This window comes from Ovis aries, chromosome 7 (genome assembly GCF_016772045.2).
Source record: "Ovis aries strain OAR_USU_Benz2616 breed Rambouillet chromosome 7, ARS-UI_Ramb_v3.0, whole genome shotgun sequence".
In the NCBI taxonomy this organism is placed as follows: domain Eukaryota; kingdom Metazoa; phylum Chordata; class Mammalia; order Artiodactyla; family Bovidae; genus Ovis; species Ovis aries.
Window position 1 is genome coordinate 41,081,037 of NC_056060.1, and position 14,166 is coordinate 41,095,202.

Genomic DNA, 14,166 nt, shown 5'->3' on the forward strand with positions numbered 1-14,166 from the left:
GGGTCAGTGGTGAGGTAGGTACAATTCTTCAAATATCCTAGTTACCCAGTGAGTTTTAACTGTAAAGAAGACATAAAATAGGAGACAAGTGTTAAAGAGTGAGCCAGCAATAGGCCAGGTATATCTCGTCTGTTTTTAATGTACACATTAGTGAACTATTGAATACGTAAAAAGTATTTATCTGGAAAAAGGTAAACGTTTGTTGTTTGCTTACACAAAATTTGAATGCATTAGTTGTACAGAAAAGTTAGGTTCCCTTAAAATCGTAAAATAAACAAAAGAGACGGGGTCTCGCTATGTTGCCCAGGCTGGAGTACAGTGGCTATTCACAGGCGCGATCCCACTACTGATCAGCACGGGAGTTTTGACCTGCTCCGTTTCCGACCTGGGCCGGTTCACCCCTCCTTAGGCAACCTGGTGGTCCCCCGCTCCCGGGAGGTCACCATATTGATGCCGAACTTAGTGCGGACACCCGATCGGCATAGCGCACTGCAGCCCAGAACTCCTGAGCTCAAGCGATCCTCCAGCCTCAGCCTCCCGAGTAGCTGGGACTACAGGCGCGCGCCACCACGCCCGGCGATGAAAAACCTCGGCAGGGAGATACTAGAGGTTGCGATATTGTGACGTCATCTGGGGGCGGGGCGAAGTAGAGGTTGTGCCAGGCATAAGACACGCCCAGCGCAGGGTGGGCCGGGAGGCTGAGGCCATGTGACGTCATGGGGCGGGGATATCGTCTGCCCCCTGGTCTGTTTGCGAGCCTGAACTCGCACCTTTTCCTGTTCCTGCCTCGGCTCCTGGTGTTTTGCTTGGACTACTGTATTTTCATTTAAGAAAAGTTGGTCGGTTGGCTCTTAGTGCTCATAGGTGCTGTGTTCGGACACGCAGGTAGCACAAAAGGAAATGCAGTGCGCGGTCCCTCAGCATTGCCTTTCTTCAGCAGATCTTAAACACGTGCTGCACGCTGTGAAGAAGTTATTTACGAAGGAACCGGACCTTCTGTCCCTAAATCTACCATTGTCCACAGCAAGCATTTAGGAGGTGCCTTCGCTGTACCAAGAAATGTGATCCATAGTAGCGGGGATTGGGGTCTGCAGAAGAGCTGGAGGCCAGTTCGATGTTCACTGTTGAAGGGAACGTGGGGGAGCCGTCTGTTCATTGCCCGTTATTGTTGGGGGAAAAAAATCTAGTATTGGAGTAGACTGTGCAAGAGTTATTATTTGGCAACCTGAAGTCTTTTAGGAACAAGACTAGGTTAGGAAGGCATAAAGAGAAGGAGGAAAAAAGAATTTCCAGCCATGGTAGTTCTGCAATCAGCAGACCTTTTCTGTTTTATACAGGCAATCTTGGCCATCTTTTTCTCTTAAAAACTAGTCCAAATTCCCCCTCCATTTCCCCCGTTGCAGCTGATTATTTTGCTCCCTCTTCATAGATAATTTAAAGGCCATCAGAAACACCTCAACTCCTTGTTACTCCACTCTCCTCTAAAATTTATCTTTATATTTTCTTTTATATATCTATTTAAATTTATTTATTTTTGTATTTTTAAAAATTTATTTTTAATTGGAGGATAATTGCTTTACAGTATTGTATTAGTCTCTGACATATATCAACATGAATCAGCCATAGATATACATATAGCCCTGGAGGAGGGCATGGCAACCCACTGCAATATTCTTGCCTGGAGAATTCCCACGGACAGAGGAGCCTGGTGGGCTGCAGTCCATGGGGTCGCAAAGAGTTGGACACGACTGAGCCGCTAAGCACTGCATAGCACATACATATATCCATCCTCTCCCTCTTGAATCTCCCTCCCACCTCCCTTTCCATCCAGGCCATCTAGGTTGTCACAGAGCACCTGATTTGAGCCCCCTGCTTCATACAGCAAATTCCCACTGGCTGGCTGTTTTACAGATGGTAGTGCATATGTTTCCATGCTACTCTCTCCTTTCACCCCACCCTCTCCTTCCCTTACTGTGTCCACAAATCTGTTCTCTACACCTTCGTCTCGATTGCTGCCCTGCTTACCATCTTTCTAGATTCCATATATACGCATTAATATATGATATTTGTTTCTCTCTTTCTAAAAGACTTCACTTTGTATAACAGGCTTTAGGTTCATCTACCTGATTAGGACTGACTCAGATGTGTTCTTTTTTATGGATGAGTAATATTCCATTTAATATATGTACCACAGCTTCTTTATCCTTTCATTTGTCCATGGGCATCTAGGTTGCTTTCATGTCCTAGCTATTGTAAACAGTGCTGCAAAGAACACTGGGGTACAAAAAATAAAAATAAAAAAAAAAAAAAAAAAAAAGAACACTGGGGTACATGCATCTCTTTCAATTATTGTTTTCTCAGGTTATATGCCCAGTAGTGGGATTGCTGGGTTATATGGTAGTTTCATTCCTAGTTTGTAAAGGAATCTCCATACTGCTCTCCATAGTGATTCTATCAATTTACATTCCCACTAACAGTGCAAGAGGATTCTCTTTTCTCCACACCCTTTCCAGCATTTATTCTTGGTAGATTTTTGATGATAGCCATTCTGATTGGTGTGAGGTGATACCTCATTGTAGTTTTAATTAAATGGAACACTTCACAAATTTTCATGTCATCCTTGTGGAAGGGCCATGCTATTTGTCTCTGTATTGTTCCAATTTTAGTATATGTGCTGCTGAAGTGAGCACTATCTTTACATTTTCAAAGAAAGGCAACTCTTTGTTGTCTCTTCTTGTCAATTGCTCCTATCAAATTCTTCCATCAGTTATTTCCACACCCATCTTCGCTCCCTGTCTCCCCTCCCCTCTTATATAGACTCTAAGCTTTCTTTCAAGTCTCCTTTGACCTTGCCTCTCTTTCCAAATAAAATCTGTTTTCATGGTTGCCCTTCCTGAAAGCATGTTCTACAGTTACTACATTCACTTCCTAACCTTCTGTTCAGACCACAGCCCACTACTCACTGAAATTATTATAAGGTTCCCGTATCTAAGCCTCCTAACTGGCAGTTCTAAGGGATCTTTCAGACTATGCGACATAATTTACACCCCGCTCAGCCATCTGAACTACCTGTGACCACTACCTGCTCCCTGAAGGTTTCTCCCTGGTTCTTGCTGACAGCCCCTGCTGGGCCCTCTAAAGTTTTGCTGCTCTTTCTGCCCGCTGTATAAATGTTATTCTTTGGAGTTCCTCCTAAACCTTCTCTGTAGTTTCTTCATGCTCTTCATGACTGATCTCACCAGTTCTCAAGGTTCTCAAATCTATAGCTCCAATGTGATGGTCTTTCCAGAGCTCCAGATCTGTATTTCAAGCTGCCTACTAGGTGTTATACCGAAATTATTCAAAACTTCATATTCAACATGTGCAAACAAAACTGATCATCTTCTGGTCCCTTCCTCCAAACGGTTTCTAACTTCTCTACCAATACATCTAGTTGGTCACTTCAGAACTCTCTGAATCATTCTTGACCACTGTTTGATTCATTTAACACCAGGTAAAATTTATTTTTTGTCTATCCAATAATGAGCAGTGTGCTAGGTAATGGAGATATCGTGGTGACGAAAAGGGACACAGTGGGGAGACAGAACATAGCAAAAAAAAAAAAAGGTTACAAGTTGTGTTAAGTGCCATAAAGGAAACAAAGTGCTGAGATAAAAACAATAATGGCAGGAAAAGGGGAGAAGACCTACTTTAGAGAAAGCAATCATATAAGCAGATGGAGTAGCGAGGGTAGGAAATCCCTGGAAAGAGAGAACCATGCATGACTTTCCTGACATTTTGGCCTAAGTCATTCTGTGATCCAACCTTGGTCACAATGTTTATCCTTGAACAAGTCTCTAATGAATGATCTTAAGGGAAAAAAAGAATGCAGGAACAAGTGACTGTTATCAGGCAAGAGAAGTAACAAAAGCAAAGATAATAAATCATTTATAAAGACTCCCAGTTCTGTTTCAGTAGTAAAGATTAGCCTGAAGTGCTTAACTCCTAGATCAACTGGAACCTAAGGGATGATGATGTTGACCATGGGTCAGACCCTGATGACTTTAATCAGCTAAAGCTTCAGTTCAGTTCAGTCGCTCAGTCGTGTCCAACTCTTTGCAACCCCATGAATCACAGCACGCCAGGAGTTCACTCAGACTCACGTCCATCGAGTCAGTGATGCCATCCAGCCATCTCATCCTCTGTCGTCCCCTTCTCCTCCTGCCCCCAATCCCTCCCTGCATCAGAGTCTTTTCCAATGAGTCAACTCTTCGCATGAGGTGGCCAAAGTACTGGAGTTTCAGCTTTAGCATCATTCCTTCCAAAGAAATCACAGGACTGATCTCCTTCAGAATGGACTGGTTGGATCTCCTTGCAGTCCAAAGGACTCTGAAGAGTCTTCTCCAACACCACAGTTCAAAAGCATCAATTCTTCAGCACTCAGCCTTCTTCACAGTCCAACTCTCACATCCATACATGACAACAGGAAAAACCATAGCCTTGACTAGACGGACCTTTGTTGGCAAAGTAATGTCTCTGCTTTTTAATATGCTATCTAGGTTGGTCATAACTTTTCTTCCAAAGAGTAAGCATCTTTTAATTTCATGGCTGCAATCACCATCTGCAGTGATTTGGAGCCCAAAAAAATGAAGTCTGACACTGTTTCCACTGTTTCTCCATCTATTTCCCATGAAGTGATGGGACCGGATGCCATGATCTTTGTTTTCTGAATGTTGAGCTTTAAGCCAACTTTTTCACTCTCCTCTTTCACTTTCATCAAGAGGCTTTTTAGTTCCTCTTCACTTTCTGCCATAAGGGTGGTGTCATCTGCATATCTGAGGTTATTGATATTTCTCCCAGCTATCTTGATTCCAGCTTGTGTTTCTTCCAGTCCAGTGTTTCTCATGATGTACTCTGCATATAAATTAAATAAGCAGGGTGACAGTATACAGATTTGACGTACTTCTTTTCCTATTTGAAATGAGTCTGTTGTTCCATGTCCAGTTCTAACTGTTGCTTCCTGACCTGCATACAGATTTCTCAAGAGGCAGGTCAGGTGGTCTGGTATTCCCATCTCTTTCAGAATTTTCCACAGTTGATTGTGATCCACACAGTCAAAGGCTTTGGCATAGTCAATAGAGCAGAAATAGATGTTTTTCTGGAACTCTCTTGCTTTTTCCATAATCCAGTGGATGTTGGCAATTTGATTTCTGGTTCCTCTGCCTTTTCTCAAACCAGCTTGAACATCAGGAAGTTCACGGTTCATGTATTGCTGAAGCCTGGCTTGGAGAATTTTGAGCATTAATTTACTAGCATGTGAGATGAGTGCAATTGTGCAGTAGTTTGAGCATTCTTTGACATTGCCTTTCTTTGGGATTGGAATGAAAACTGACCTTTTCCAGTCCTGTGGCCACGGCTGAGTTTTCCAAATTTGCTGGCATATTGAGTGCAGCACTTTCACAGCATCATCTTTCAGGATTTGAAATAGCTCAACTGGAATTCCATCACCTCCACTAGCTTGGTTCAAAGTGATGCTTTCTAAGGCCCACTTGACTTCACATTCCAGGATGTCTGGCTCTAGATGATTGATCACATCGTGATTATCTGGGTGATGAAGATCTTTTTTGTACAGTTCTTCTGTGTATTCTTGCTACCTCTTTTTAATATCTTCTTCTTCTGTTAGGTCCATACCATTTCTGTCCTTTATCGAGCCCATCTTTGCATGAAATCTTCCCTTGGTATCTCTAAAGCTTGCTGCTGCTGCTGCTAAGTCACTTCAGTCATGTCCGACTCTGTGCGACCCCAGAGACGGCAGCCCATCAGGCTCCCCTGTCCCTGGGATTCTCCAGGCAAAAACACTGGAACGGGTTGCCATTTCCTTCTCCAATGCATGAAAGTGAAAAGTGAAAGTGAAGTCGCTCAGTCGTGTCCGACTCTTAGCAACCCCATGGACTGCAGCCTTCCAGGTTCCTCCGTCCATGGGATTTTCCAGGCAAGAGTATTGGAGTGGGGTGCCATTGCCTTCTCTCTAAACCTTAGACTCTGCTTATCTTTGCGGTGATTCTGTGCTGGCTTCTCCTCTGCCTAAGCCCCTTCATGATTATACATTTACCCTTAGCTTAAAGTTTTGCAGTTCTGAGCTCACTGCTTGGGGAAGATTCCTGGTGCTCTCCTTTTCTGCTGCAAGAAATAAATCCTTCCTTCTTTCAATCTTTGGCTTGGATCAACACCCACCAAGAGAACAGAGTTTTTGGGTAACAGCTAGATAAGCCTCCTTGAGGAGGTGTCATTTAAATTGAGACCTGAAGAATGAGGCATCAGTTAGGGTACTTCAATTGCAAGCAGTAAGGACTGTCTGTAAACTGAAGTAACAAACTCCACTTAAGAAGGGACTAACTGGAAGGAAAGAGGAGTGTGAAATAAAAATTTATATTTTATGAAAAAAGTTTTAAAAATAAAATGTATGTTTTATGGCAAGACGAGAAAAATTTAAATATAAAAAATTCTGCCTTTTGCCCTCCTCTCTCCTGCCACCGTGCATGCTGTATCTGCATCATGCATTAACCAAACCATCCCCATCAGCAGGAACATCTCCCCGACCTTAAACAGCAACGTTCTCCTAGCATCAACAAGGCAACTCCTTCAAAGATAACATTTCTTCTTGGTCTTGTAAGGAAGGGGTCACATGACCTACCACATGGCATTTAGATCTGGATTATGTAATCTGTCAATATACATCATTTGATGTCCCAAAAAAACTTATAACTGTGCCTATACTTCTACAATATTTCTCAGATACACTGATATCTGATATCTCAGATATCTTTCTGATACACTCTTCCTGAGTTATAATCCTCAAATTTGGCTGGAATAAAAATTTCCAATTCTTAGATTGACTAACTTTTTTGTCGACAGAAGGAATGTGGCAGAATGATAGCTGTCCCCCCAAGTCTGTTCTTTCCTTTTACCAAACTAATGAATTTTCAGTTGAGCACATGAAGCCCCGGCTAGAGACCACATTTCCGAGTTTCTCTTAAGGCCAAGTGTGGTCAAGTTCTCAGCAACAGAATATGAGTAAAAGTGGTACGTGCCACTTCTGCATCACTTGCTGAAAAATAAATCAACTCTGCTCTTTTGCCCTTCCCCCAGCACTGAAGTGAAGTTGCTCAGTCGAGTCCAACTCTTTGCCACCCCATGGACTGTAGCCTGACAGGCTTCTCTGTCCATGGGATTTTCCAGGCAAGAAAACTAGTGTGGGTTGCCATTTGCTTCTTCAGGGGATCTTCCCAACCCAGGGATCGAATCCATATCTCCCGCATTGTAGGCAGATGCTCTTACCGTCTGAGCCACCAGGGAAGTCTCCCCAAGCACTAGATGGCGCCAGTGCAAACCTCTGGCAATGCCAATGCAAATAAGGAAAATGATGGAGAAGGCAATGGCAACCCACTCCAGTACTCTTGCCTGGAAAATCCCGTGGACGGAGGAGCCTGGTAGGCTGCAGTCCATGGGGTCGCTAGGAGTCGGACATGACTGGGCGACCTCACTTTCACTTTTCACTTTCATGCATTGGAGAAGGAAATGGCAACCCACTCCAGTGCTCTTGCCTGGAGAATCCCAGGGACGGGGGAGCCTGGTGGGCTGCTGTCTCTGGGGTCGCACAGAGTCTGGCAGGACTGAAGCGACTTAGCAGCAGTAGCAAGGAAAATGATACCACGCTAATGGCAGAAAACGAAGAGCAACTGAAATGCTTCTTGATGAGGATGAAATTGGAGAGTGAAAAAGCTGGCTTAAAACTCACCATTCAGAAAACTAAGATCATGGCATCCGGTCCCATCACTTCATGGCAAATAGATGGGGAAAAAGTGGAAACAATGATGGACTTAATTTTCTTGGGCTTCTAAATCACTGCAGACAGTGACTGCAGCTGTGAAATTAAAAGATGCTTGCTCCTTGAAAGACAAGCTATGACAAACCTAGATAGCATATTAAAAAGCAGAGACATCTTTGCCAACAAAGGTCCATATAGTCAAAGCTATGGCTTCTTCCAGTAGTCATGTATATCCATATACATGAGAGTTGGACCATAAAAACAGCTGAGTGCCAAAGAATTAACTGATGCTTTTGAATTGTAGTACTGGAGAAGATTCTTGAGAGTCCCTTGGACACCAAGGAGATCAAACCAGTCAATCCTAAAAGAAATCAACCCTGAATATTCATTGGAAGGACTGATGCTGAAGCTGAAGCTCCAATACTTTGGCCACCTGATATGTAGAGCTGACTCATTGGAAAAGATCATAGTGCTGGGGAAGATTGAAGGCAGGAGGAGGAGGGGGCGACAGAGGATGAGATTGTTGGGTGGTATCATCAACACAATGGACATGAGTTTGAGGAAACTCTGGGAGATGGTGAAGGACAGAGAAGCCTGGTGTGCTGCAATCCCCAGGATTGCAGAGTCGGACCTCAACTCTGGTGAGGTGAGGTGAGGTGCAGCGTTAAGTGGAAAGAAACCAGAGCCCATGAATAACTTACTGGAGTTGAACAACCCTGTTTGCCTGGGCAAGCAGGTCCTGTAACCAAGCAGGACCCTATGTGGCTTTCTCAAGACATATCCTCCCAAGCCACTCATATTCTCTGCCTGTCTTTATTTTGTAGAAAAACTTTAGCATCCTCAGCCTTCCCTGAGTTCCAAAGAATAAATTTAATCAGAGAAGTGAGAAAATGTAAAAACAAAGGAAAACAGTCAAGCAAGAAAAATAATAAGAGTTTAGCCATTAAGTAAAGTCAAGGACTTTTAGGGCCTCATCAAGGGCTATAGATAACATTCTGAGCCATGTCTTTTGAGCTGCTTTGCAGATACTGAAACTCCCACTAGGTGGAAGAAGTTAACTGTATGCTGCCCACAAGACTGTAGGCTGCAGACCAGCTGGAATCAGAAGGGTGATGATGTTGACTCCTAATTACCTCACCACCAATCAATCAGAAGAATGTACATGAGCTGATCACACACCCTGTAACCCTCTTGCTCATCCTATCTTTAAAAACCTTTCCCTGAGGGCCACTGAGGAGTTTGGGCCTTTTGAGGATTAGCCGCCTAGACTCTTTGCTTGGTGTCTGCAATAAAAGCTGCATTTTCTTTCACCACAACCTAGTGTCATTAGATTGACTTTACTTCACACAGTTAAGTGGACTCAAGTTTGCTTCAGTAACACCCGCATTTCATTTAAATCACTGTATTTTGGGGTGTCTATTATTGCAGCATACTCTGTCCTCTAATTTAGGGAAGCTCACAGAGGAAACTCTGGCTAACCAAAACTCAAAGGGCAGGAACTGAAAGAGCTCCAGGCATCTCCAGGGCACCCCAAAAGGATGAATCAGCCTTGACCTCCTGTAAGGAGTCTGGTTTTCTATTTTGTGTTCTGTATCCTTCTACAATCACCCTTTTATACTCATATCCATTTTAAAAATCATAATTTTAAGTAAAACTTTTATGTTCTGCTTTTGAAATTTGTCACTATACTTTTAGTGGCAGTATGTCTCTCAACTTGATGTATAATTGATGACGATTTAAATTGAACCACTATCAGTTACCCTAACCACTATTTCATCATTCTATACTTTTCACCTGTATTATTTTATGAATTAGTGATATACACAATACCAGTACAAAGTTAATTATGCACAAATTTGCATCAGGCACTTTTCTCCCAGCTTTATTGAGGAACAATTTTCAAATAAAATTGTAAGATATTTAAGGTAGCTAGCGTACAATGTAATGAATTGTGTCCATTGTAAAAGGATTCCTGCCATCAAGTTAACACATCCATCACCTCACGTGTTTCCTTTTTTTTTTTCTGGGGGGAGGGGTACATTTAAGTTTTACTTTCTTAGCAAATTTCAATTGTACATCCAGAAGTGGGATTGCTGGATCATGTGGTCTTTCTACTCTGACTTTCTTGACACACAGCCATACTGTTTTCCATAGCAGCTAAACTCGTTTGCAACCCCAACGATGCACAAGGTTTCCCTTTTCGCCACATCCTTGCCAGCTTTTATCTAGGTTTTTACTTATTAACAGTGCAGAAACCAAGGTTATGGGCTGTCTGGGGTTTTGCCCTTTCAAAACATAATCTGAATGACAGTTAATTTTGAGGCACTAAACGTCAGAATCGATTCTGCATTCATTCCAAATGGAATGTCTCAACCTGTCTACACACGTCCATTCGCTTGCGCTCGAGTCATTTATAAATCAGTCCTTCAGGGGAACATTAATGGGGTCAGAACCAGAGGGTTTCTGCCCTGGCAGCCGGGAGAGAAGGCTTGTGGGTAAACCGGGTCCCGGCTTACCGCCTTAGCAACAATCAAGCAGGGCACTAGCCTAAGGCCAGACCCTGGGCTGCATAGCCGGAAGAGAACACCAGAGGAAAGCTGACGCGGTTGAAGAAAAGAAGGCGGAATGATCACCCGCCAAGAAGATACAGAACGAGCCCAGTGCACTGCTTCCAGCACCAACCGCCAGCTCGGTCCAGCCCAGCCCACTACAGAGGAATGAGGAAGTGGAGGAGGCTGGGCCTCCGAAAGGGAAGGTGGGGCCACCTGGGCAGGGAGAGGCGGGGCCGCCTGGGCTGTGAGAGGCGGGACCCGCAGGGCTGGAGAAGAGAGTAGCCGGGGGCCGGCGGAAGGTGGGGCAAGGAGGAGGGTGCGGTGGGCTACGAGGGACGGTTCGGTGGGGAGGAAGGGGGCGAGAGGCGGGGTCACTAGGGGAAGGTGAGGCGGGGCTTCTCTAGGACGGAGACTCCGGAGGCGCAGGGGAAGAGCCGGGTGCCGCAAGGGGCGAGGATCTCCGCGGTCTCCGGATCTCAGTCCAGTCCTGGGCTTCCTCCTCCCAAGAAAGCCTCCCGGCCCCGCGGCCCCTCGCAACCGCGCGACAGTTTCGCTGCTGCGGACAGGATTTTCTTTATGATAGGTTATTTGCATTTCAGAGACACGCCCATATGGGCTAACCCGATTCTGCTACATTTAATAAAGGAACAATGGATTAACGAGGCGTAATAAACATTTACTTCTTGGCCACACTCTGAAGGAAAAGCCTTTAGTATAGTTAATACACAGTATCTCACAATGTCTATCAGAAGCTCATTTCTTCTGACAGGTTTTCAAATATCAGAATATAATCCTAAAGTGAACACAGTTACTTATACGGTGTCACGCTGCTAGACTTATAAACTAAACTTATGGGGTTATTGTCCTCAATTTAAATATCTTTTGACTTTCATGCGACAACACTGGAGTGGTCCAGTGTTCTTGCGTGGAGAATCGCAGGGACGGAGGAGTCGGGTGAGCTGCAGTCTATGGGGTCGCACACAGTCGGACACGACTGAAGCGACTTAGCAGCAGCAGCAGCACTCCATGGCTATTAGTTACATTGATTTTGATCTGAGGTGAAATAAATCACATCTCCAAACCAAAACTTAATACATTAAAATCCTGATATTTAGCAAACTTTGTCGCAGTTATTGATTCTAACTCTTTACACCAATGTGGCAAAAGCTTTCTACTGTATTTAATTTATTCATTTTGAAAGTGTTAGATTGCCTTAGAACGTTTCACTTTCACCAGATTAAGTTTGAAAAAGTGCTTCCTTTGTTTGAGGACACCATAGAATCAGACTAATGCCACACCTGCCAGAATAATTGGCAAATTAATTTGCTTTTTTGTAACTTTCTATTCTCAAGGTTAATTATTTATCGAGGTTAGTATATTTGAACAGCCTCGCTTTCGGTATAGAAACAAATATTTTAAACTGCATACAGCTTATACTGACGAAGGGGAGAGAGGATCAAGATAATGTTCTTTAAATCATTCATTCATTCATCCAACAGTTAACTACTGAGCCAGCGCCTGCTATGTGCTAGGTGTCCTGAAATGTTAACTATTAATTAATATTAGGGATACAAGTTAGATTAAAAGTGTAAACAGAAACAAGGAAGTTGTTTGACATGATACAAATAGTCTAAGATACAGGATTATGTCTATTCACCTTGAACCTTGAGAAAAGGGCGTAATTTCTAAGAGGAGAATGACTGGAATAGTTCTAATCTTGCATAACTGCTGGCCTCTGGTTATGACTAGTATAAAAATCCTAGGGCTTTCCCTATACAAAGGTGGTGAGGAGGGTAATATCTTCCCCTTGAACTCCTCCCCTTACCTTGAATCAGTGGAAGCTCATTGAGGCCTTCTAAGGTTAAAATGGCAATGTACTTTCACTTTTATTTTGGAGAGGGAAATTTTAAACTTTTGGAGTGTGGTTTAGACAGCTTCTTATTGAGATTTCATGTGATGATTGAATACATAGCACCATGGTGCTTGCTAAGAGATGTTTTACAAATACATTATTTTATTACAAGTCACATTGATAATAATTAAAATGTATTGTTACACTAAGTTTTCTCTGTATAACAATTTAATATCAAAGTGCTTCATAGTTTCCTCAGGGTGTGCCCTGAAAAAAGCCTTATTTATACACAGAGTACTAAAGGCACTGTCTGCTTGTGCCTATTCAAATGAACCCCCTTGCTGTACAATGGCAGAGCTCTAATTCATTTTCTTCAACTCATTTCCCAAGGGGCCGTGGCCTAACATGTGGCAAAAAACAAAGACAGACAAAATCACTATGTATTAGTTGCAGTATTCTGTAAAAGGAGATAATCTATAGTCACCATGATGTATGGATAAACAATATTACATATTACAAAAAGAGTATTTGTATAAGCAAGACAAATAAATACAAATGCTGAGTTATACTTTATCATTTTTAAAAAAATATTAGTGCTCTTGTACAGTAATACAATAATATAGACTAAAAGAGTGATTTACCCTTTGTGATAGAAATTAATTCAACTAGTAAGCCTGTTTATGCATTTATTCATTCATTCACTCTATCATTAATCATCAAAAGTGAAGTCACTCAGTCGTGTCCGACTCTTAGCAACCCCAGAACTGTAGCCTACCAGGCTCCTCTGTCCATGGGATTTTCCAGGCAAGAATACTGGAGTGGGTTGCCATCTCCTTCTCCAGGGGATCTTCCTGACCCAGGGATTGAACTGGGGTGTCCCACATTGTAGGCAGACGCTTTTACTGTCTGAGCCACCAGGGAAGTCATTAATCATTAGGGATATACAATTAAAACCACAGTGAGATACTGTGTCATACCTACTAGGATCACTTAAAAAAAAAGATAATAATAAGTGTTGGCAACAATATGGGGAGCTCTTGCACACTATTGGTGGGAATGAAAAATGGTGCTATGAAAAATTGTTTGGCAGTTCCTGAAAAAGTTAAGCATATGATTACTATATAGTCCAGTGATTCTATTCCTAGCCACAAGAACTGAAAACAAGGAATCAGTTACTTGCAGATGGATGTTTGCTGCAATATTACTCACAATAGCCAAAAGGTGGAAACAACCCAAGTGCCCTAATAGAAAACCATGTGAACAAAATACTATCCCATAAAGAGGAAAAAGTTCTGACACATGTATAGCATAAATGATCCTTAAAAACATTATGCCAAATAAAAATATGCCAGACACAAAAGGACATATATTGCATGATTCGACTTATATGAAATGTCTAGGAAAGGCAAATGCATAGAGACAGAAAGTAGAGAGAGGCTGAGGGGAGCAGAGAATGGGAGGATGCTTAATGGATATAGAGTTTCTATTTTGGGGTGATGAAAAAGTTTGGAAAATAGTACTATAAATTTCCTTTTCATCACTGCTTTAGCTGTGTCCTTCAGAATTATATACATTGTATTTTCACTTTCATTCATTTCAGTGTATTATCCTTCCCTTTAAGACCTCTTTGACCCATGAATTATTCAGAAGTATGTTGTTTAGTCTCCAAGGATTTTGAGATTTTCCTGTTACCTTTCTGTTATTAATTTCTAGTTTGATTCCATTGTGGATGGAGAATATACTCGGTATGACTTACAGGTCTTTAAATTTTGTTGGTATTTCTTTTCTGGCCCTGGATATGACACTTGAGAAGGGTGTATATGCTGTGGTGTTAGGTGAAATGTTCTATTAATTTTGATTATCTTGTGGGTTGATGCCATTGTTGAGTTTTTCTGTAACCTTGTCCATTTTCTGTCTAGTTTGTTCTATTGGTTATTGCAAGAGAGACTGATGCC

At 42.5% G+C, this 14,166-nt stretch overlaps 1 non-coding gene across 1 annotated transcript; it reads right to left on the reverse strand.

Annotated features, from left to right (window-relative positions):
- Window positions 1-2,583: 2,583 nt before the first annotated feature.
- On the reverse strand, window positions 2,584-2,690 carry LOC114115902 (U6 spliceosomal RNA). Its single transcript, XR_003590011.1, has one exon. It is a non-coding gene; the product is annotated as a U6 spliceosomal RNA (small nuclear RNA).
- Between the last annotated feature and the right edge of the window lie 11,476 nt (window positions 2,691-14,166).